The 25,916-nt window shown below is 38.3% G+C and overlaps 1 protein-coding gene across 2 annotated transcripts in view; it reads left to right on the top strand.

The window, feature by feature from the left end:
• Window positions 1-25,916, top strand: part of glra1.S (glycine receptor alpha 1 S homeolog) — a 102,813-nt gene that overhangs the window by 1,765 nt on the left and 75,132 nt on the right. The window lies entirely within an intron of this gene.

Below are 25,916 nucleotides of genomic sequence, written 5' to 3'. Positions count from 1 at the left end.
GCTGGGGGGGGGGTTAGGTTCATATCCCTAGCAGCATACACAACTATTGTCGTTTATATATATGTATATACCAAATGTGATCATAGGGATTTATATATCATTATGAATACAGATTGATATGCTGTTAATGCTATTGCTACTCTGCTAGACACTTGAACAAAGGGGAAGGCTGTTGGGCTGATTCAGTTAATGACTATAAGAATAGCTTGGATCATTTCTTGGACAGACATAATATCAAAGGCTATTGTGATACTAAACTCTATAGTTAGTATAGGTATGGGTATATATATGCTGGGTTTTCATTTGGAGGGGTTGAACAAGATGGACTTTTTTCAACCCGATTTAAGTATGTATACACACATTAATACACAAGTAGTTGAAAGCACTCACAGCTCATTCCATCAGTTCAAAGTGGTAAAATTCTTTATTCCACACTCCTTTTTTTTACCACTTTGAACTGATGGAATGAGCTGTGAGTGCTTTCAACTACTTGACTATATTTTCTATGTCTAGCACCCAGCCGTGATATTTTTGAATGGAGAGTGCCGTTGGAGTTGTATGTATATATATATATATATATATATATATATATATATATATATATATATATATATATATATATATATATATATATATATATATATATATAAACATCGAGGAGCACACCCTAAACTTGTTTAGCAACTTGCCCGGGTGCTGGTAAATAAGGTAAATAAAGTAACATAGTAAATAAGCTAAAATTGGGACTTAACCCCCAAAGACTCCTGGTCTAAGTAACATAGTACCACACTCAACGGGAATACTTGTGAAAAAAATCTAGATTGATTGAAAAAATCGGACGTTTCGAACACTGTGCTTTTTCTCAAGGATAAAGTTATCATTAAACAAGAGCACAGTTGGTGTTTGAAACATCTGATTTTTTTTTCAATAAATCTTGATTCCGGTACAATGTTACCTTTTTTTGCCTTTCTCTGGATCAACTAGCAGTTAGGCCGGTTAAAACAGCCTCTCCAATTTGCCTCAGAGGGGGAAAAATTCCTTCCTGAGTCCAAAATGGCAATGGGACCAGTCCCTGGATCAACTTGTACTATGAGCTATCTCCCATATCCCTGTATTCCCTCACTTGCTAAACACCATCCAACCCCTTCTTATACCTATCTAATGTATCAGCCTGTACCACTGATTCAGGGAGACAATTCCACATCTTCACAGCTCTCACTGTAACAAACCCCTTCCCAATATTTAAAAGCCCTTCTGAATATTTAAAAGCCCTTCTGAATGATTAGAAGGCAGTTTATCACATTTGACAACAAATTATACACATCAAAGCAGCTGCAGCCTCATAAAGTTCGGGAGTTTTTTTGTTTTTGTTTCATTTCTCTTTAATTTTGCTAAATGATTTGTTTGTCTCCAGAATATATGTAGACCAGTAGATGGCAATCAACTCAGTCACTCTAGTTCGCTTTTTTTTTGGCTCAAAATATGGCACCATATGGCAGAAAGGGAAAAATCCGCGTTTTGGCTATTTATTTGATTTTTTATTTATCGGATGAATAGAGTGCTATTTATGTATATACAACCCACCATTTAATAGATGGCATTGCTAAATGATTGGTTTGTCCCCTGAACAAATGTAGGCCAGTAGACGGCAATCAACTCAGTTACTGTAGTTGTTTTCTTTTTTTTTTTTTTTAAGTTTTGGCTCAAAATATGGCGCCATATGGCAGAAAGGGAAAATCCTCGTTTTGGCTCTTTATTTCATTATTTGTTTATTGGATGAATTGAGTGCTATTTATATACAACCCACCATTTAATAGATAGCCTTGGTAGGTTTAATTATCAAGTTTCCTGGGGCTGCAATTCCACAGACATAATTTTGCTAGTGAATTTAATAAGAATCGAGTCTTTATAAAAGGATAAAACTTTTTTTCCCATATTTTTGCTGCTTTAGATTTGAGTGTGTTTGTTTAAGGCTTAAGGCATCTTTTTATCATCAAATGAGACAGAGATAAGGGAAAACACACACTGGGTTTCATAATGACTTCTGTTAGTTGATGACTTTTTCCCTGTTAATTTGTCCAGCAACGCAATGCAGGTCTGAGTGCGGCTGGTCCTTCTGCAGTGAGTAGGGTATCGCCAAGAAAATTTCTGCTTCCAAGTCTGCTTTAATCACTTTCTTTGCTAATTCCAACTCTATCTCAGATTAATCTAGAGCAGAAGCAAATTACTGTTTATGATAATGTTAAATCTGGATTAAAAAATGATTATTTTCCTTTGGAGAGGGAAAGGTAAATGATGATCTATGACCAGGAAAACTCACAATAGTAGTATCGCATATTTAAGTGATTTTATCCTTAAGGTGTCCTTTCTTAATGATGTCAAGATCCCTTTGCAGGAATTTGAGGGCAGATATTCAGGTATGCAAACCAAAAGTAATTAGCTATAATTAGTCATTATAAGAGCCACATAGGAACCATTCTCTTGTTCTGCAGAGATGCCGTATGCAGTGTGTTACTGGTGTATGCATGGAATGCAAAGAAGACACAATATCAGTGCTTCAAACTGCAAATCTTGAAATTATGTCAAATATAATTTTCATAATTTGAACATATGGTAATAATCCTCTTTTAGAGGGACAGTGAAACCCTATCCATGCAAACAAATGGTAAATCTAGAATAGAAGGAATATGTGAATATGTGTTGGATTTGTTTTGGTGTCTGTGCAATGTGATATTCAGTGTACGAGCCAGGGGCAAACAAAGCTTCCAGTTATACAAAGGTTTAAATTGTGTCCACATGAGATAACAGATTATGTGGGGATTTATTTGTGCTGTAATTTATCTGACAAAAAAAATGCATACATAGGATTTGCCCTGACTTTTTATATTTACTCTATGGGCTAAAGATATCCAATGAGATAACTAGAACAAATTCACTGGCACAGAGAACAAGTGCAGTAGGGAGATCCCTTGCAAGTTTATTTAGTGGAAAACAGCAAAATTTTCGGGGAACATCCCTTTGTTAAAATTGAGGATTAACAGCCACAAGGCAGCACTGGCAGTAAACATGTTGGTGCCCCAAATTACAAATATTTGCATTGTCCATATGGCACAAGGGATAAATGTTGGTGCTGGGCACACTGGCAAACTCACGTATTGATCAGAAGAATAGTAAATTAAAAATTGAATTTTTAGGACTAGGACACTAGGACAATTAATCATAGGCTAATCATATAAACCTATGATTCAGTGTCCTAGTGACACGAAACGCGTCAGGCAAGAGATGACTATATAATAAAGCTTCAATTTTTAATTTACTATTCTTCTGGTCTTATCAATAAGTGAGTTTGCGAGTGTGCCCGGCACCAACATTTATGCTTTTTCTATACGAATTGTCCGCTCACCTGAGCTGAGAGCCTGGGGCTGGAGCACCTGGACCACGTCTTTACTTTGGTGAGTGACTCTACTACATCTGTCTTATGCTTGAAAAATGTATTTGTTTAGGACATATGGCACAAGGGACCCTAGTTAGTGGCATTATAAGCAGCCCAATCTTATCTTACCAACTGTAAATCCATTCTGGATTCCATGCTGGGTTTATTGCATTACACTCATTGGACCAATAAGTAGTAACCTTTATTTTAATGCCTTGGACATCCGCCAGGTGAGTTTTCAATGCCTTGAGTTTCCTTAAACCTTGACTGGGCCACAGAACATCATTGGTTTTCTTTTCAGTGCTTAACCATTGCATTTCATTCCTCCTTCTCAACTGGGTCAGAGCAAGTGTATTATCGCTGTGCACCTCTTTATTTTCATCTGCAGAGATACAAAATGTTTCTAGAAACTATGAGAGACATTCTTTACTGCACTGGGGTAACGATAGAGAAAGCAGACCCCGCAGTCGGGGCGGGGGGCAGGGCAGACTGTGGGGCACTTTTCCTCTATAGTTAAGAAATTAAAGAGGATAGTAAAGAAATCCCCACCTCCACAGCCACTTTCTTACCAGTGAGCAGGGAGTGGAGCAAGGTAAGAATGTCTGTGCAGTGGGCCAGGTAAGAGTGTCTGTGCACCAGGCCTCTCTAAAGACTTTTTGCAAGGAGGCTTGTTGCTGCTCCACAGATATTTATAGCAATGACAACATCTATTTTTGATCACTGAGTTATGGTGTTGCAGTTGTATTCAGGGTCACCATCTTGGGGTGTAAGCAGGGTCCCCATGGCAGAGATGTAATAGTGTTGTTCATGGGTTGTAAAGGGGTGGGACTTGTGGGACAGTAGACAGGGTTTGGGTGGATCATGAGTGGGATTTGGTATAATGTCTGGGGTGCATTAGTGGCATGGTCAAGAGTGTGAGACATTTTTGTCCCATTGCCAATGCCATTCTGCATTGTTGCAGGGCCCTCAAGTAAATAATGGATTAATAACTGAGGCCTCTTGAGGGACCGTTCTGCTAACTTATAGGTCCCTGTGATTCCTGATTGTGTTTATATGTGATGAAGGGACAGGGAGGCTAAATGTCTCTTTGAAAAATGTTTCCAAATGTTTGCTGGCATAATAAGAGGGATTGATCCTTGGTTACAACAAGTTGGGAAGATTGGCAGGGATTTGCTGCTGTGTGTGTTGAATTTGGGCCCCCTGTCCTACCCCTGAATTAATGAGCTATTTCTTGTGGGAAAAGTGTGCATAGCGAATGCCTTAGCCAAGTCAAGGAGAATGACAGCACCCACTAAAGTACTCCATGAGTACACAGAGAAGGAACATCCTATGTACAGAGTGCAGTATGATCATACATTAAAAAACAAAATAAATGGAAAGTAGAACCGCCATCCTTAATAATAGTAGAGGCTTGAGAAAGGGCCCAGTGGGGTCCGAAATGTTGCCTTGCATGTATCTACTTTTTGGGGCCAATAAAGAAAATTTGATGCACTGATCTTCAAGTGTGGTGTGCTACAGTGTACCTGGTTTGTTCCTTAATAAAGTATCACTTCAGCCTTCATTTAACCAATTCTACATTCTCCTTAATCTCACTGAGACAATCAATCTCTATCAGCCTGATGTTTCCTTGAGCAGCACTGCAACAATCCTTCCTCTGTACTGTAATCTCTCCAGAGCAGGGCCCTTTGGTCATTAGTTGCACATTGTTCCAGTTTGCTGCATTGTTTGTTCTTGTTGTACAGAGCTGCACAAAATGTCAATACTTCATAAATAAAATAACAGCCTTGAAGAAACTGTTTTTATTGTAATTACTCAGTGCTATAAAGTACAGTGAAATAAGAAATGAGCATATGCAACAGTTAAAATACTGTGATACATCAGTGTGAAACAGAAAGCAACTTTACAGATCACCTATGAAATCAAATGAGCTATAGGCCACACAGCAAGTAGTTGGAGCATTTCAACATTGGAAAGTAACTAATATTGTATTATAGAGTCAGTACTGGGCCAGGATCTTGCAAGCATTTATTAATGGTCTGGCTGTAGATATAAAAAGTCATGTATTAATCCTAACAGGGCAAAATTCATTTTCAATTCAGAGAAATAGGGAACTCCCCATTCATCCAACATACAGCTACATCCAGGGGCCCATTTACTTAGCTCGAGTAAAGGAATAGAATAAAAAAAACTTCTAATTTCGAATGTTTTTTTTGGCTACTTCAACCATCGAATTGGCTGCTTCTACCTTCGACTTCGACTTCGAATCGTAAGATTCGAACTAAAAATCGTTCGAATATTCAACCATTCGATAGTCGAAGTACTGTCTCTTTAATAAAAACTTTGACCCCCTACTTCACCACCTAAAACCTACCGAGGTTCAATGTTAGCCTATGGGGAAGGTCCCCATAGGCTTTCTAATGTTTTTTTGGTCGAAGAAAAATCGTTAGATCGATGGATTAAAATCCTTCGAATTGAACGATTCGAAGGATTTAATCGTTCGATCAAACGATTTTTCGTCCGATCGTTCAATCGAACTATTTGCGGTAAATCCTTCGACTTCGAAGTCGAAGGATTTACATTCGGCAGTCGAATATCGAGGGTTAATTAAAATGAAAATTTCAGTGGTTTTATAGATAAGCTTTTATGTAATTGCTATTGAAAGTAGTATTTGTTCACGCCTTCCTGCACTGCTGCTTCTAACTGTTGAAACAATGCTGCAGAAGGCAACTTTACTTTAACCAAGACTCCAGTCTCCTGCTTCCTGCCCACACTGGCCTATTAATCAGCTTTTTCAAGAGTCAGAACCACTTAGTTGGCAGCAATGTTCAAGTAACAAAAGCCCATTCCTTTGTATGTCGAGGAAAGTCCAGAACAGAACGATATCTTTAAGATAAGGTCATTTAATGTGTATATTGTTGAGTCTTTCAATAAACGTTAGGTTTTAACGTTTGCGATTGAGTCCGAAATCAGATTTTTGTTGTTGACCCAGTTGACTCTGGCTAATGCTGCCTGAGTGTAAGCTATAGGGCAGATTTAATTTGATGAAATGTTAACTTTGTAACCATTGTCTATCTCAGTGTAAGTAAGTTTGTAGTCCCAAAATCCTCTGACATTTAATGGTCGCTGGAGTCTACAAGAAATCCTAGAAGGTTATAAAATATCATTTGCAATATTTCATTTAAGGACAGGGATCCAGAATGATCGGGACAAAGAGTTTTCCCGGATAACAGATCTTTCCGTAATTTGGATGTTCATACCTTAAGTCTACTAGAAAATCAATTAAACGTCAAATAAACCCAGTAGGCTGGTTTTGCTTCCAATAAGGATTAATTATATTTTCGTTTGGATCAAGTACAAGGCACTGTTTTATTATTAAAGAGAAAAAGGGAATCATTTTAAAAAATGTGGATTATTTGGATAAAATGAAGTCTATGGGAGATGGCCTTTCCAGAATTCGGAGCTTTCTGGATAACGGGTTTCCAGATAACAGATCCTATACCTGTATGTGGTATACTGTACATACTCTCCATAACACATGCCACCCTGCCTGGGTGCAGTTCATGATTATTCTCAACAGGTCTCTCTAGTAATGTAATTATATTTATTTAGAGGGTAGTTTCAGCATTATGACTTTGCTTGGCGAATATTCTCTTGAAGCAGATATTGTGTTCCCTGAGGAAGATCACCAATAGTGACTGGACTGAGGGCAGGGTAAATGCCATACAGTACATACAAAATCCATCGGCTTCCCTTTTCATTAAGCCCCCCCATTATTTTGTGTTGGTTTAATTTCATGGAGCGTAACAATTTGGTCTGATTTTGGAGCTCCATAGCTCAGAATAGAGTTCGAATGCTTCTCTGCATGTTGCCATGCCTGAAAAAGAAACAAAGGCTGTGATGAATGTGCCAGTTCACTAAATACATTTTTCATTGTCCTGACAGTCCAGGAAAATATAATATTATAAGGAACTATTGATTTGCTGGGAATCTAGTGTAAATCTTTTCTCCCATCTTTGCTGAAATGTTAAATAAAATGAGTAATACAGGGGTGGGTTCCGTTATCCCGAAACCCTTTATCCAGAAAGCTCATAGAGCCCATAGACTCCATTTCATAAAAATAATCCAAATTTTTAAAAATGATTCCCTTTTTCTCTGTAATAATAAAACAGTAGCTTGTACTTGATCCCAACTAAGATATAATTAATCCTTATTGGGAGCAAAATCAGCCTATTGGGTTTGTTTCATTTTTACATGATTTTCTAGCAGATTTAAGGTATGAAGATCCAAATTAAGGAAAGATCCATTATCCAGAAACCCCCAGGTCCTGAGCATTCTGGATAACAAGTCCCATACTTATATTAAAAAGGTCTTTATCTGTTATGAATATACACCATTAAAACAGCCAAGCATTGTCTATATACATTCTGTACGTAGTGTAGTAGTAACACACTCCCAAACAAACATAAAATGCATCCAGTAAAAAGTTTATCCATCTAATAAACATTATATTTTGAGAAAGGTCCCCCTGCTGGGACTGAAATGTTGCTAACCCCCAATACATAATTTCATAATAAATATAAGTCCCAGGAGTTCTCTGATTTTTATTAGATGGAGATATACTGTACATTTGTATGATATCTATGTGTCTGTGCCAAAAAGCAAAGCATTGTGCCAGCATTCTGTCTTACTTATGTTCTGCAACTCATCTTGGTATAAACTAAGCTATAACAGCATCTTGTTTAATAATATGGCTTATCAACACATTGGAAAATAAAGGTTCCTCTCTGTATTCTGTAGGGTTTTTTTTTTTTTTGCTTTTTTACTTAAATGGCCCCAAATGAGTACTAGTTATGCTGAGTCTACTACTTACAGTATACCTACTTGCTATCTTTATGCTATCTATCTACTAGTGATGTGCGTCTCAGGTTTTCCCCGACCTCCACCTCCTCTCCCTCCACCCGCGCCCGCTCGAGCCCGACTTCCAGGTTCTTTTTATAGACCCAAGCCAAGCCGACCCGCCCCACTGATGATGTCACAAAAGGGGCAATACGAGCAGGCACGCATCTATAAAAGTTCAACCCGGAAGTCGGAAGCTGGTATTTGTAAAGTCGCGGGTGGGGAGAGCAGTCAGAAGAGCTCAATCCGCACCCGCCGGGAACTCGGAAAGGGGGGTACGAGGTCTGTCCGACTCGCAGGTTCCATGGGTATCGGGCTGGCCCGCACATCACTACTCTCTACTACTAATGCTGCTAGTAGTAAATTTAGGGGGGTTGCTGCAGCAATTTCTGTATGATACCCCAACCAAGTACTACAGCTTTTGTGATGTGACCCATGCTGCTTTGGTTGTAAGACCATGCCCATTTGCTAGGCACTTGTCCACGTGTAAAGTATAGATACATTCAGGCTCAGTGCGCTAAAAATAAAATGCCGTATTCCCCAGTTCCTAAGAGAGAAGGATACGCTAGATAGTATCCTAGTGCATCTTTCTCTCTTAGGGACTGGTGAATACAGCATTTTATTTTTAGCGCACTGAACCTGAACATTTATTGAAGATATATACTCACCATGAGAGGAGGCTAGGAGCATATGGGCCTAATTAAAAAGCATAAGTGTTAAACTGCCCCAATGCAGTTATCATCATATCTATACTTTCACTGCTTTATGGTATTCTGTATCTGAAATAGTGCATAACTGGCCAATGATGTGCAAAGTATTTAGATTAAAAGGGTGTAGAGGAGCAACTATTAGTTGCCCTAATCCCCAGCCTGTATTATTTCCCTTTTAGTATGTTGTCATGGAGTATTGTTTATTGGTCTGCCTGCACTCAATTTGCTCTACTGGTGGCAAATACTCTCCTATTTGGGTATCTTACCCAGCAAGCACTGTTCTACTGCATTATGTATACTATGGCCATCTTGCATTCTAAATGAGAACATCTCTTTCTCTCTTCATGCCCCAAGCATAGTAGTGGAGCTGTGGGGGGGAATGAAGCAGAGAAACTGGGTTAGGTAGATAACTTGAAGCTAGACCAGCGGTCCCAAAACTTTTTACTCGTGAGCCACATTCAAATGTAAAAAAGAGTTGAGGAGCAACACAAGCATGAAAAAGAAAGTCCCTTGGGCTGCCAAATAAGGGCTGTGATTGGCTATTTGGTAGCCCCTATGTGGACTGGCAGCCTACAGGAGGCTCTACTTGGCACTATACTTAGTTTTTATGCAATTAAAACTTGCTTCCAAGCCTGGAATTCAAAAATAAGCACCTGCGTTGAGGCCACTGGGAGCAGCATCCAAGGGGTTGGAGGGCAACATTTTGCTCACAAGCTACTGTTTGGGGATCACTGAGCTAAACTAATGACTCTGTTCAGCAGCAGTAGGTAAATATGGATAAGTAGTTGAGAAACCATACATTCCAACAATGAGAAAATAGGGACCCAAAATACCAAAAATAGGATAAAAATGGGTATCCCATTAAGAGAATAGAAGGGTAGAGCACCTGATTAATGAGTCAAACTGAGTCGAGTAGCATTAGGTAGATAGGGATAAGTAGTTGACAAACCCTACACTCCACCCAGGAGATTCAGTTTGGTTAATACCCCCAAGTGGTAATAGAGTAGGACCTAAAATGAATATACATTATGCAAAGATCAGGAATTGTGCTGTCAATATTGCAGTTGTTACTGAATAACATATACTATACGTGACTGGTGCCAATATAGTTTTTGTTTTATCGGAGAAGTGAATGTTAAAATGATTGTTGGGTATCGCCTATTTCTGTAATGTACATGCACCCACCTTCAGTAGTCTCAGGGGAAGCCTGGGATTCCAGAACAAGATAGTGGTGTGAGCGCTATCTAGGGTACTGCTCTAACAGTACCCTGGACGGCATTTTTTGAAGAAGAGGAGCGCCAGTCCAGGACTTTAACAACTTAAAGGCGGACACTTGACATATTGTGAATAAGCCCTACAATGCTTCTTGTATGCTACTGCACCAAACTCTATAAATATCCAGGGCCCATCTAGGGTTTAGGGTGTCTAAATGTACCCTGTGCTCTATTGTTGATCACAGAAGGCTTTATATTGGTAGGATTACATTATAACAACTCTTACTGCGGTTTTATGTATATTGTCCAGGTTCTGTGTCCTAAATAAAGGGTTAATAGTTTGTTTAGAGACTTCAAATTGATATTTAAGCAGTGCAATTCTAACTATAAAGCACAGCAGTTCTGCCTCTGCAGTTTTCCCTCAATCATCAAACATCTCAAATCCAGATTTATCCTTTATATCCTCTCTCTTTTGTAAGATAAGAAGGAAAGACTTACAGCAGAGCCATTATCATACAGCACTGTATTCCATTCTGCGTCTCCCTGGGTTTAACAATTAGAACTTCCACGGAATGCAAAAGATATTGCAATTTTATCCCAGGTTTCAGCTAATTTTTTTATCATTCATTTTTAGCATCAATTTTAGTTAAAACAGGCATAAATATTGAATAGCAATTTGTATTTTATATGAATTTGCAAAATATAGCGATCGGTTATGAGCCTTGTGTTTTGCAGTGCAGTGATTGAATGAATTGGTGCCGTTGTTTAAAGGTACTTGAGTCCAAAGCCGCTCCATTCACTTCTGCATAACTGTGCTTGGTTCCATTGTATATTACCTGTGCCCAAATGCCTCTATTGACATTTGGGAAGAGACACACTTAGGGATACTATAATGGGAAAACATGTTTTTTTTCAAAACACATCAGTTAATAGTGCTGCTCCAGTAGAATTCTGCACTGAAATCCATTTCTCAAAAGAGCAAACAGATTTTTTTATATACTTAATTTTGAAATCTGACACGGGCTAGAGATATTGTCAGTTTCCCAATGTACTGTTGTCAGTTTCTAATGTACTGTTGTGCTGCACTGGTACAAATGGTGTGTTTGCTTCAGAATCTCTACTATGATTTATATAAACAAGCTGCTGTGTAACCAAGGGGGCAAAGAGCACAGGAAACACAGCAGATAACAGATAAGCTCTGTAGCATACAATGGGATTCTTCAGAATGTATCTGTTATCTACTGTGTATCCTGTGCTTGAATGGCTGCCCCCATGGCTACACAGCAGTTTGTTTATATAAACTATAGTAGTACTTATCTGTTATCTACTGTGTATCCTGTGCTTGAATGGCTGCCCCCATGGCTACACAGTAGCTTGTTTATATAAACTATAGTAGTACTTATCTGTTATCTACTTTGTATCCTGTGCTTGAATGGCTGCCCCCATGGCTACACAGCAACTTGTTTATATAAACTATAGTAGTACTTATCTCTTATCTACTGTGTATCCTGTGCTTGAATGGCTGCCCCCATGGCTACACAGCAGCTTATTTATATGAACTATTGTTGTGTTTCTGAAGCAAATACACAAGTTTTACCAGTGCAGGTGTAAGAACTTACCCTGGTGGTCTAGTGGGGGGACGGCAGAGACGCCTGTCGCACCCTCGGCAGAGACGCCCGCTGCGTCTTCTTCCTCCTGCGCCGAACTGTTAGGGCATGTGTGGCGCGCCTCTGCTGTTTAAATTGGCGCATGCGCGCTGGCGTGATGACGTCAGTGCGCGAAAATTTGAAAATTTAAAGGGCCATTGTACAGATTCTCATTGCCCTTTATAGGTTTGTTCCTGGTGCCTTTAGCTTTTAGGGCTAAGCTGAGGGCTCCTCCCAAGGCCAACGGCGGTCACACTACAGGTAAAGCATGAACCGAGACCAGGGTGCTTGGTATTTGTTCTGGTGTTGGGTGCCGACCGTGACAGCAGGGCAACAGAACATTATATTGTCATTGTCAGCACTTTTTTCTTGTTACTGTTCTTTTAAGTGCAAATGTAAATATCTGAACAGCTGCTCTTGCTTACTAGATCTGAACCTGGCAGTGTAATGCTCCACAAGATCCCTTGAACAAACATTAACTGGACAAAAACAATAATTGTAGCAAATGTAATACATTTTAATTTAAATATCCTCCTTAGCCTTATGACTAGGCATGTCAAGCAGCAAGACTATGAGATCTGTTATCCAGAAACAAGTTACATGGAAAGCTTTGAATTATGGGAAGGCCATCTCTCATAGACTCCATTTTAATAAAAGAATTCAAAAATGATTTGCTTTTTCTCTGTAATAATAAAACAGTAGCATGTACTTGATCCCAACTAAGATATAATTAACCCTTATTGGAAGCAGAACCAGCCTATTGGGTTTATTTAATATTTAAATTATGAATTCCAAATTATGGAAGAATCCCTTGTAAAGATAACCCCCAGGTCCCGAGCATTCAGGATTAAAGGTTCCATACTTGTACCTATGCAAGAGTTTTAATAAGGGAAGGGCAGGATTATTACAGAAAAAGTTCGAATACTTTTCTAGACAAGACCGCCGCCTTCAGACAACATTTTTAATTTTCAGAAGAAAGTTAATTTCCCCTCCCATCAAATTAAATTATTTAAGAAAATCTTAAACTTATATGATATTAAATTAGCCGCTACTAATAGATTATCCACACATTCACATTTTCCCACATACTGTACGTTTATAAATGAGAGAAAATCAATTTTCTACTGATACTATTAAACATAACTCGTAGAATGCCTCCAGGGAAATTAGTTATGATGAAGATTATCTTAAGACTTAGCAGCTAATTAGCCACCCTATAAACATAGCTGTCAGTGAGCCACTGATCTCTCCTGTAATAACATTCTACCATTATTATATGGGAGGTATAGGGAGCCGGCATCTCAAGCAGAGGTGCGTTGATCGGGGGGCACATTTACTAAGGGTCGAATATCGAGGGTTAATCAATCCTCGAATTCGACCCTCGAATTTAAATTCGAATATCAAATCCGAAGGATTTAGCGCAAATCCTAACATCGGTCGATCGAATGATAAAATCCTTCAGACCGAACGATTCGAACGATTTTAAGCGATCGATCGAAGGATTTTTCAAGAAAAGCTTAGAAAAGTGATTAGGAAGGTCCCCATAGGCTAACATTGTGCCTCGGTAGGTTTAAACTACCGAAGTATGTAGTCAAAGTTTTTTTTAAAGAGACAGTACTTCGACTATTGAATGGTCGAATAGTCGAACGATTTTTAGTTCGAATCATTCGAATCGAAGTCGAAGGTCGTAGTAGCCTATTTGATGGTCGAAGTACCCAAAAAAATACTTCGAAATTCGACATTTTTTTCATTCGAATCCTTCACTCGAGCTTAGTAAATGTGCCCCCAAGTGTCTATCAATAAATCATAGCTTACACCTTGGCAATAGAGGAAATTATGAATTCGAAAATTAGAAGGAATTCATCACTCAATTAGGTGTTTGTTTTTCAAGTGCAGGCTATTTAATATTACCTGCTGATGGGGTGCTAGACTTTTTTAAAAGTTTACAGACCGACGTATGAGTAATTGCTTGCCTAATGAGTAGCTGTAGTAATACAGTGCAGGAAGAGCACAAAATGACACCGTTTACATGTGCATGCCCATTGCATCCTAAATTCTCAACTAGGGACCTTGAATCTGATGGTCCTAAGCTAGTTCCTTTCCCCCACCAGGGAAACTCCAAAGCACGAGATGTTTCAGGTGCTCAGATATTGAAAGGAGTTAGGGCACATGAGATGCTTCCAGAACAGTCAGTATTAAAACAAGGGTGCAGGTTATACTCACAGTGTAACACAGATTTCTGTAGGGGTTGGTCGTTGCCTTTAATGTGTCCCCTTGCTCTGCACCCTCTATTTTTGATGAAGTTGCCCCAATGCATTATTGCTAGCAAGTATATCATCTTTTATAAGACTTCCAGAAGGAAGCTACGTTATTGAGGACTATGCCTGGCTTCTTTTAATTATTTTTCATGATTCCCTAAAGGAATTTGCATTTGTATTTTTAAGACAGTTTATTTTATTTATGCTATTATGCCTTTTTACACCAAATGAGCTGGTTTACAGAACAATTTCTTTTTAGATTATTGATTTGTCTAATGTGCAAGGTCCATTAATGGAGGAGAACAGAAAGGGGCCGAAAATCGCTTACAAATAGGTTCAAAATCACTGAAATTAATTTCTATGCAAAAGTTGCTTAGAATTATACTTTCTTTAATTATGCAACAACAAAATGTTTTTTAGTGAGGAGATGCACTTTAAGTTTGACCCTATTTGATATGTAGGAAATCAGCAAGATGGCAAACATTTTATTATGTTAATATTTAGATGGTGTTCATCCCAGCTTCATGAGTTGCAGATACAAGGTGGAATGCAAGGATTTATCCCATGCTAATAAGTTTTATTCACCATCATAAACTAGAGACAGGATAATGTTAGTAGGAGGACTGCTAGCAATATTCAATATACAAAAACTTTATTTGTAATCTGGACATCATGAGGGCTCATATACCACTGCAACTACAAATTAAGTGAATGTATTGATGTCATTCATTGCACCTATAGCAACTTTATTTAATATTACCTGGTTATTATGGTTGCGCTCAGCACCGGTGTGTCTATCCGACCTCCTGTTCTGAATTGTGCAAAGGTGAACCAAATGACGCAGGGGAACCCTGGAGCGACAACCACCTTGCTGTAATTCTATGGTTCTGTTAAGATTGGTATCCCAAACCCAGAACAAAGCCCAAGGCCCCAGTCGTGGCTCAGTCTTCCAGCTATAACAACCAGCTTTTGCTTCAGGAGGAGCCCTCCGCTACTCAAGCGCCACCAGGTCTTAGTGTGAGAGGACCAGAGTGAGAGAGAGAGTACCAGGCAGGAGTTGAAGAGAGTAGTCAAATCGGGCAATGGTCAGGACAGCAGACTATACGAAAAACCAGGAACAGGCAGGGTCAGGAATAAGTCAAAACAAAGTAGAAAGCACCCATGAACTTCAGAAAAGACCTTTACTTCGTGCAATGTGAATTTGCCCATGGCCCCTTTAAATATTTAAACCATGCGCCAAAACGCGATAACGTAATGACACGCGGCGCCCAATCCTGGAATCGTGCCGGCGCGCTTGCCATAGAGAACATGGTAACGCCCACAGATCACCAGTCCACCATGGTAACCTCACAGGTTCCCTCTTTGTCCTGCATCTTTACACACACTAAACTTGAATGTGAAAAAAATTTGAAAATTCGAATATCAAAATTTATCATGTACTGTCTCTTTAAAAATACAACTTCGACCATTCGCCATCCAAGAAAACCTGTTTTAGCCTATGGGGACCACCTAGAACCTATTTGGAGTCAATTGGTGGACTTTAAAAGATGGAAGTTTTTTTGAGACATTTTTTAGAATATGATGCTACTTGTATTCGTACAATTCGAATTCGAACAAAAACGGCAGATTCACCGGTAAAAAATATAAATACATTTTTAATAATTTTTTTTCAAATTTCAAGTTTATGGGAGTTTTATAAACTCCCATAAACTCGAAATTTGACCCTTGATAAATATCTATATTTGTAATGTAATTATATTTTAAATGTATGTGAATTGTTTTCTTTAATAATGCATTTATTGTTACTTATTAATGCAACGACCCCTTGTTTGTTATTACTAATTTATTGTTTTGTTGTACAGTGCTTTGCCCTCAAGGAGCGTTATACAAATAAAATAAAATATACATACACACATACATGAATACAGTGCCGCATGTGTTCAGCAGTGCTGTATTTACTAGCGCCAGTATAAGGAAGGCACATAGGAGTCCCTTTTTCCAGCCACCAACCAGTTCCCTAAAGTGATGGGCGAATTTGTCGAAATTCTCGAATTTCCTGTGAAATTTAAGAAACGGGAAAAAATTAGTTAAACGTGATAATTCCAACGCACATTAAAGTCAATGGCGTGCGTTTAATTGTCACCAGTGTCGAAATTTTCCCCAGCAAATTTATTTGACCACGGCAAAATGAGGAATTTAGCCACAAATTCACACCGGGTGAATAAATTCACCCAACGCTAGTCCCCTATCTTTCACAGCATTCAGATATGCATATTTATATTTTCATAAAACCTCTGATGTTCAAACCCAGACAGCAGACTGCCTAGTAGTTATCTCTTCCTGGATGAACCAACGCCACCTCAAGTTCAACTTGGCCAAGACTGAGCTCATGGTCTTTCCACCCAAACCAAGCCCTTCTCTTCCTTTCACCATTACTATTGATGCCATGGATATTAACCTGGTCAACTCAACACGCTGCTTAGGGGTCATCTTTGACAAGTCCCTCTCCTTCTCTAATCATATTAATAATACTGCCAAAACCTGTCGTTTCTTCCTCCGCAATATAGGCAAGATACGCCCGTTTCTTTCACAAGCAACAGCCAAAACACTAATCCATGCCCTTACCTTATCCCATTTAGACTATTGCAATCTCCTCCTAACTGGTTTTCCCATCTCTCTGCCCTCCAATCAATCTTAAACTCTGCTACCAGGATCCTTCTGCTCTCTCCTAAAAGGTAACCTGCTCAACCCCAACTAAAATCCTTAGCGTGGCTGCCTGTTAAGCAAAGAATAGAATATAAAATCCTTCTGCCAACATTCAAAGCCCTTCACTCCTCTGCTCCTCACTACATTTCTTCTCTTGTCTCACTATACGTTCCTGGTCGTCTTCTCCGGTCTTCTCAGAGTCACCTTCTCTTCACACCATCCACATCCACTGCCACCTCTCGTCTCAAACCCTTCTATCTTGCTGCTCCTTACCTCTGGAATTCCATCCCTGAATTCCTCCATAAGCAATCCTCTCTTAATCTCTTCAAGAAAAAACTAAGAACCTACCTTTTGGAGCACTAGAACATTAGCCTAGACCTGTCCCTACTGACTATGCCTTATCTTGTTCACTTTTTCATCTCCAATTTGTACCTGTATGTTAGCCTCCCATCCACTTAGACTGTAAGCTTTATGGGGCAGGGACCTCCTTCCCACTACGTCTCTTATCACATAGCACGTTGTCCTATGATTCTGTATATATTAATAATGTGATTTGTCTCCCCATGTATACTTTTATATATATTGCACTTTTATGCACTGTACAGCGCTGCGGCTCCTTAACAGCTCTTTACAAATAAAGTTATACATACATACATAAAATCATATTTTCATTAAATTTGAGAGTGGAACAGTCGCTGATAATACAAACTACCCATGTGCTCAGACTTTTCCATTCACACTGGACTTGTGAGTAATTCAGGCTTAACCTCTTCACATATAAAAACAAGTCCTCGAGAGGACAACATACGAGTTATTAAAAAGGCATCTGGCAGTTTTATGGACATATGAAATTCCTCCCTTATATCCTTTGAGCTGCGTAAGTCCCAATTTATGCCTTTCATAAATAAACGCCCGTTAACTGAAATGTGTATTTGCTGGTGCAGGTGATGAACTTGTATTTAAACAGCATGAAACAAATACACCACTTCTCTATGCCATGGTGTTTTCAAACTAAACAGATCTAATAGATGGCATCTCTTCTATTTAATGAAATGTTGGCTCTAATCTGGGGCTTGGTAATTATCTAATGCTCTTAATGTACTGAAACTAAAATGATCTCACAAAAGTCCATTTATCAGAATGTTAAGAGCCTGAAGGAACGCAAATGATTAAAAAACAAGTCTTTGAGAGGTCACTTCAGAAATAGGGAAATGATCTCAGTTCCATTGCCATGAAGGATTTATAATAACCTCCCCATCCAGAAATGTTGGCACCAGTTTCTGATTCTTTGTACCTTCAATTGTTTTCTTTTGTACTTACCTAATGAACACATGAGCGACGACAGAAAATCTTCAGGAGGGGAAAATACTTCCATGAATATTTGGTGGTAAAGACACAAATGCTAAAGTTGGCTGATTTAAAAGGAATTCTGTCATGATTTTTATGGTGAAGTTTTTATTTCTAAATGACACTGTTTACATTGCAAATAATTCACTCTGCAATATAACATTTTATTATTGAATCGGCAAGTGTATTTGTTTTTTAGTTGTAATATTGGTGTGTAGGTGCATCTCAGGTCATTTTGCCTGGTCATGTGCTTTCAGAAAGAGCCAGCACTTTAGGATGGAACTGCTTTCTGGCAGACTATTGTTTATCATACTCAATGTAACTGAATGTGTCGCAGTGGGACCTGGATTTTACTATTGAGTGTTGTTCTTAGATCAACCAGGCAGCTGTTATCTTGTGTTAGGGAGCTGCTATCTGGTTACCTTCCCATTGTTCTGTTGTTAGGCTGCTGGGGGGAAAGTACAACAGTACAGCAGTACTGGGGCAGCTGGGAAATTGACAATATGTCTAGCCCCATGTCAGATTTCAAAATTAAATATAATAAAATCTGATTGCTCTTTTGAGAAACGGATTTCAGTGCAGAATTCCGCTGGAGCAACACTATTAACTCATGTATTTTGTGTAAATATTAATATGCCCAACTTCTTTCGCAGTTCCAACTTCAGTGGAAATGCAGAAGTTCAAGTGGAAGTGCAGTTTCCAAAACCACCAGCACTGCAATCATTGCATCCCTGCTAGCGTACTTGCTTGGTTCAGCCATTCAGCTACAAGCATTTAGTGAGAAAGTGGTTGCAATGGCAGGGATACAGTGATTCTAAAGCCACACTTACATAGCATATCGATGGGTGCTGGTACCCAATATTGATATGCAGTTTGTTTATATAGGACATAACTGCAGGCCTACAGCTAGAGGCACATTTATCAAAGGTCGAATTCATGTGAGTTTTTTTATAACTCTAATAAATTTCGAATATACAGGTATGGAACCTGTTATCCAGAATGCTTGGGACCTGGGGTTTTCTGGATAACGGATCTTTCCTCAATTTGGATCTTCATTCCTTAAGTCTAATAGAAAATCATGTAAACATTAAATAACCCCAATAGGCTGGTTTTGCTTCCAATAAGGATTAATTATATCTTAGTTGGGATCAAGTAAAAGCTACAGTTTTATTATTACAAAGAAAAAAGAAATCGTTTGTAAAAATTTGGAATATTGGGAGACGGCCTTTCCGTAATTCTGAACTTTCTGGATAACGGGTTTCCGGTTAAGGGATCCCATACTTGTACTCGAAATGCTATTGGGAGATTATTTAAGGATAAAATCTAATATCTAAAATTCGAATTGAATTAGACTAAACTCGAATCTTCTCCGAAAAAACTTGTGGGAAGGCTATTCATCTTCAAATTAGTCACTGGACCTCTCCCATTGACGTATACATGAACTTGTGGGTTTTAGTTGGCGATTGGTTGAATTCGAATTATTCCCAGGGTGTAGGTTTGATAAATCTCGAAATTCAAATTTGAATTAAAATTTTAATCGAGTTTGGATAATTCACAATTCGAATTTAAGAGTTTTGACCGAAAATTTAAATTTTCAATTCGACCCTTAACAAATCTGCCCCCTAGTGTAAGCTGTCAGTCAATATACCATGAAAGAAATGAGTAATGGCACCACATTCATGCACTACCAGGGTCGGACTGGGCAGGCGGGACACCCGGAAAAACCCCCGGTGGGCCCTGTCTATTGTGGGCCCTGCCGGCCCAGATCCGCACCCCTTTTCTCTTTTCACCCCTTTTTTTTGCATCCAGTCGCAGCAAAAGCACTGTGCAACGTGTGCACTAGAAATGCATCTCTAGCACATTATAAAAAATTAAATGCTGAACCCCTAAGCACATTGAATACAGTGAAAGTGGGTGCTGGCACCCTTGGGGGCAGATTTATCAAAGGTTGAAGTGAAAATTCGAATAAAAAAAAAATCGAATTTCGAGCAAATTTTTGTGTCCTTTGACTAGTGAATAGTCCAAATTCGATTACAATTTGAAAAAAAATTGAAAATTTGAATATCGAAATTTACTGACTCTTCAAAAATTCGACTTCGACCATCTAAAACCTGCCCAATTGCTGTTTTAGCCTATGGGGGACCTCCTAGAACATATTTGGAGTCAATGGGTGGTCGAAGGGTTTTTTTGGAAAAACTTTGAATCAAACTCTAATGCGCTCTTCGCCCTCAAAAAAACTTTGATTTTTTAATAAATTTTGAAGTTACGGGAGTTCAAAAAAACTCCCATTACTTCGAAATTCGACCCTAGATAAATCTGCCCCAAAGTGACTATGAAGATTTTCATTCATCCAGGTCATGGTATATCTAGTATAGGTAAATCTAAAAACAACTGGACTTGCTGAGTAAATATTGAAGACGTTTCACTACTCATCCGAGCAGCTTCTTCAGTTCAACTGACTGGTGTGGGAACTTCTCGGCATATACAATAAAATCACAATGGCACATTGTAACTCATGCCCCAAACTATTCAGACACTGGTTTTATTAGATAAAAGTACTATCTTTGAAGCAGATAAACAGCAGTATGGTGGGGACAAATATAGTGGTGGTTATTACTTTGAGTCAGAAGGAGCATACCTCATAAATAAGTTGTAGTTATAGTCGGAATTCCATCCACTGAATGTTTAAGCCACAGCCTTCATTTTGTTGTCCATACGGTCTCCTATTGTGTTATAATTCCATTACTAGTATCTAGATAAGAGAATGATATTTAATTCCAGGGGCATGGCCTTTATTAAGGATGGAACCATCACCAAGGGGGTTATTTATCAAACTCCAATTAATGTCAATATTTTCTGCAAAAAAACTCAAAATACCCAAACCCAATACGCATGGGTTTATTTGTCTTATTCATTAATACATTTCCCGAAAATTTTATTTGCAGGAAAAAAAATGGAATTTTAATTTTTTTTTTTCGCAATTTCCATCTGAAAGTTGAATTTTTTCAGATTTTTACCCCGACAGGGGCTGAGATGCCGGATTTTCAGATTCTGACTTTTCCATCCTTGGAGTATAGTAAATTCTTAAAAAAACGGTATTTTTTAAAATTACGATTTTATACTAAAAAAAAACACACATTTTTCAGATTTTCTGCATTCCGAGTTTAGTAAATAACCCCTATAGTATTCTATAATGGTTTCCATATTGGAACAGCCTATGTTAGCTCTGAGCCTATATAGAGAGGTATGTTAGAACTGCACCAATATAGGCAGTGCCCAACATTTCTGCAGGATCAACTTTAGGGTAAAAATGGCCCTTTAATAACTAAGTTTAGCCTTCTTAATGCTTCCAGTTTATATACAAGCCACTAACCCAAGTAGAAGTGGTAGATGGTGCACAGCCACAGATTTAAAAAAAAACACAAAAAAATCTCCCCCCACCCCTTTACCCCCTCTATGTTTCCTGCTGGTATTTTTTTTATTAAATTCCAACATCCAGTTATTTTTACATAGGAAATATTTTTACCCTTTTGAATAGTGATGAGCGGAGAATTTCAGTTTTTCGCCGCCTGTGAATAAATTCGCTAAAATTCGCCTGCTAAAAAAAATTTTGGCGTGTCTGAATAGTCGCACGCATAAACATTGACGCGCGTCCAAATTTTTCGGACGCCCATTGACTTTAATGCATTTGGCAACTATAGGCGCGTGTATAATAATTGTCGTTGCCGTCAAAAATTTATGCGTGTCAAAAATAATTTTGAAGCCCATTGACTTCGATACGTTTTTCGCTAAAGCGAAACGGAACAAATTCGCCCATCACTACTTTTGAATAAACCCTTGTTTTTATATTTGAACACGGATTTTTCTGCCAAAGTTTGTTGGGTGAAAATCACCAGCAAAAATTGCTGAAAAAGTGAAAAGAAGATAAATAAATCTCACAGAAGACTTCCATGGAAAGTTTGTGCTTAGAAAGAAATATTAACTTGAAATGCAAAGTACAATTTCACAGAATCTAATAATAGGGAAAATAAATTAAGGTGTAGTGTTCCTTTAAATATCATCTGACATTGTATATCCAGGGCAATAAATAATTCTCTTCCCCTTCCTAGCTATAGACATTTCTATAAAAATCCATGAGCCGCAGCATTTTTCTGCATCCCTAAAAGGATCCATAATGTGGTATAATGCTATAAATCTCCCAGTTCTCCGTCCTGCATCTAGCGCCGCTAATTAAGTTGGATTTTGTTTTTCCTGGGCTAAGATGATGAAAAAAAACAGAGATAAGAAATATTATAATATTAACAATAGCTGTGCCCGAGTGTTTCTTTTCCTACATATTACTGGAAAATGCTTTTATAACATATTTACAGAAACTAATGGTGTAATGGATTCCTTTCCCCATACAGAATCCTGGCAGATATGTATTACTTAAAGGGATACGGTCATGGGAAAAAATGTTTTTTTTCAAAAAGCATTAGTTAATAGTGCTGCTCCAGCAGAATTCTGCACTGAAATCAGTTTCTAAAAAGAGCAAACAGATTTTTTTATGTTTCATTTTGAAATCTGACATGAGGCTAGACATATTGTCAGTTTCCCAGCTGCCCTCAGCCATGTGACTTGTACTCTGATAAACTTCAGTCACATTTTACTGCTGTACTGCAAGTTGGAGTGATATCACCCCTCTCCCTTTCCACCCAGCAGCCTAACAACAGAACAATGGGAAGGTAACCAGATAGCAGCTCCCTAACACAAGATAACAGCTGCCTGGTAGATCTAAGAACAGCACTCAATAGTAAAATCCAGGTCCCACTGAGACACATTCAGTTATATTGTTTAGGAGAAACAGCAGCCTGCCAGAAAGCAGTTCCATCTTAAAGTGCTGGCTCTTTCTGAAAGCACATGACCAGGCAAAATGACTGAGATGCACCTACACACCAATATTATAAATTAAAAAAAATACACTTACCGGTTCAGGAATGAAATTTTATACAGGTATGGGATCCGTTATCCGGAAAGTTCAGAATTATGGAAAGGCTGACTCTATTTTATCCAAATAATCCACATTTTTAAAAATGATTTCTCTTTTCTCTGTAATTATAAAACAGTACCTTGTACTTGATCCAAACTAAGATGCAATTAATCCTTATTGGAAGCAACACCAGCCTATTGGGTTTATTTAATGTTTACATGATTATCTAGTAGACTTAAGGTATGAAGATCCAAATTACAGAAAGATTCGTTATCCAGAAACCCCCAGGTCCCAAGCATTCTGGATAACAGGTCCCATACCTGTATTGTACAGTGAATTATTTGCAATGTAAACTGTAATTTAGAAATAAAAAATACATAATAAAAATCATGACAGTATCCCTTTAAGGGCAGCTTAATTTGTGAATAAAGGCGAGTTAAAACCTCTTTGACTGAAATTGGGTTCTCAAGAGTCAGACTTTGACATCATTGATTTTTGTCAAAGTACAGTGTAATGTAATGAAAGAGAAATCGAAACCTGTATAAATATGCAAAGCGAGTGTAGAATTGGAATTTGTGCCGGAAAATGTTGTAACGGTGCAAAATCAGTGTAATAAAAAAAAAAGAAGGAAAAAAGGCTGCAACTGGCTCTAAAGAGATAGGCACTTAATGTAGCCATAATTTACCTTTAATATAGGATTTGTGGAATACTGGCTGCCAGCATTTACCCAACCAATAGGGGCTTTGTTCATATGAACCAAACATAGTTTTCAATGGGAAAACCCTATGTTTATATAGCTAGTGACGTTGTGCTAAATAGTCCATCTGTTTAAATGTGGATTTGGTGTTGTACAGGTATGAGACCTATTATCCAGAATGCTCAGGACCTGGGGTTGGCATATAAGGGATCTTTCCTTTGTTTGGATATACATACCTTAAATCTGCTTAATATTAAACTTTAAGACAATGCATAGTTTTTGAAGGAAAAAAAAAACTACAAATTTTTAGAGATTTATTAAAGTCCGATGGTTCAAAAACTCAGAATCCGAAACCCTGGCATCTAAAAGCTCTCGAGGTCCTGTATGAGTCAATGGGGAAGGTCCCTGTGTCCGTACCGATATCCAATGAGTTTGTGGTTTCTGCGCAAAAACCTCCGAAAACTACGTTTTTTTCTGAGTTTTTTACGCAGAAACCACTAACAATTCAGAGTTTTCGGGGAAAGCTCCAAAGTTTGCCTGTTTGGGCTTTTTTCTTCATAAATAAGGTCCATTCGGAGTTGGTCAGATTTCTAACTTAGAAATGACCCACTAAATAAACAGGGTTGTTTATTTATATCTAATTTGGGATCCAGTACAAGGTACTGTTTTATTATTAAAGAGAAAAAGGAATTACTTTTTAGAAATCTGAGCTATTTGATTAACATGGAGTCTATGGGAGATGGCCTTCCCTGTACCTGATCTTGGTAAAACATCTTAGGATCTGCAGATCTTTTAAGGGTCATAATTTGAGTGTTAAGTCCCAATGAAGAGGATTATTGATGCTTTTTGCTTGGGGATTCAGGTTTTTGGTTAATAAATATAGCTATTTGCATCCTTAGGAATGGAGAGATTTTTTTAGCTGTATGTTTATGCCCTACACTTGCCTTTTTCTCCAGCCATTTTCTGTTTTTCACTGGGATTGGTGGCAACTAAAATTCAGTAAATGTGATCATTATTACCATATTCAGATTTCAATTATTGAATGAGTTCATCATTGGTGCAAACATGGAGACAAGTTAGGCCAGTTTTGTCGGAAATGACCCCATGTTTGACCATATAAGACCTTGTTTAATCAACAAAAGGAAGGATCTTCTTGTACAACAAGGTAGGTGCATTATGGGGAAGGGGGAGATGGCAACGCTTACTGTATTACTAACCATGAATCAATTTGTTAGATAATGGTGATAATGATCTCTTGTCTTGTACAAACCTCCTTAAATCTTCATTATTTTTACCTATGATTAGGAGTCTTTGTATTTAGATGTAGAACAATATGCCAACATTCCTGCACTCCCCACCCAACACCTATACTAGTAGGACATCTTAGGTACCTGTGAGTAGTGGTGTCATCAGCATTAATGTGTGTGGTCCAACTCAGCTCCTAATGCCTCGGCATGATTGTTGGTTCTCCTTTAGTGATGGGAGAATTTGTCCTGTTTTGCATTTGCAAATTCCCCGCAAAATTCGCTTAACGGCGGAAAATTCTCAAAACGCAAATCTTGATGCCTGCATCAATTCTGACGCTCGCGTCAATTTTGACGCTGACTTTAAAATCAATGGGTGTGCGAATAATTTTGTCGTGCAACGGTTTTGAAGAGAGCGACTTTTCCAACGTGCTTCCACAATTTTTTTGACACCTGGGAATTTTCGCTGCAGTTTCGCGAATGTATTTGCCAGCAGGGAAATGCGTAAATTCGTTGCAAATTTGCATCTGCAGAATTTATTCGCCGTCACTATTTGCCCTTTTCCTGTGTGTTCATGTTGCTGTTATTGAATTTCAGGATTTGTCACTGTCCTTTCATTCTGACTACAGGTATGGGATCTGTTATCCAGAAACCTGTTATCCAGAAAACAAAAAATAGTCCTGAATTTTGAAGCATTCTGGATAATAGATCCCATACCTACATCTTATTTTAAGTTTAAAGGGATACTGTCATGGGAAAAAAATTTTTTTTTCAAAACTCATCATTAATAGTGCTG

Source organism: Xenopus laevis, chromosome 3S (genome assembly GCF_017654675.1).
Source record: "Xenopus laevis strain J_2021 chromosome 3S, Xenopus_laevis_v10.1, whole genome shotgun sequence".
Classification (NCBI taxonomy): domain Eukaryota; kingdom Metazoa; phylum Chordata; class Amphibia; order Anura; family Pipidae; genus Xenopus; species Xenopus laevis.
Note: the sequence above shows the minus strand (reverse complement) of the source record. Positions and strands in the feature narration are given on the sequence as shown.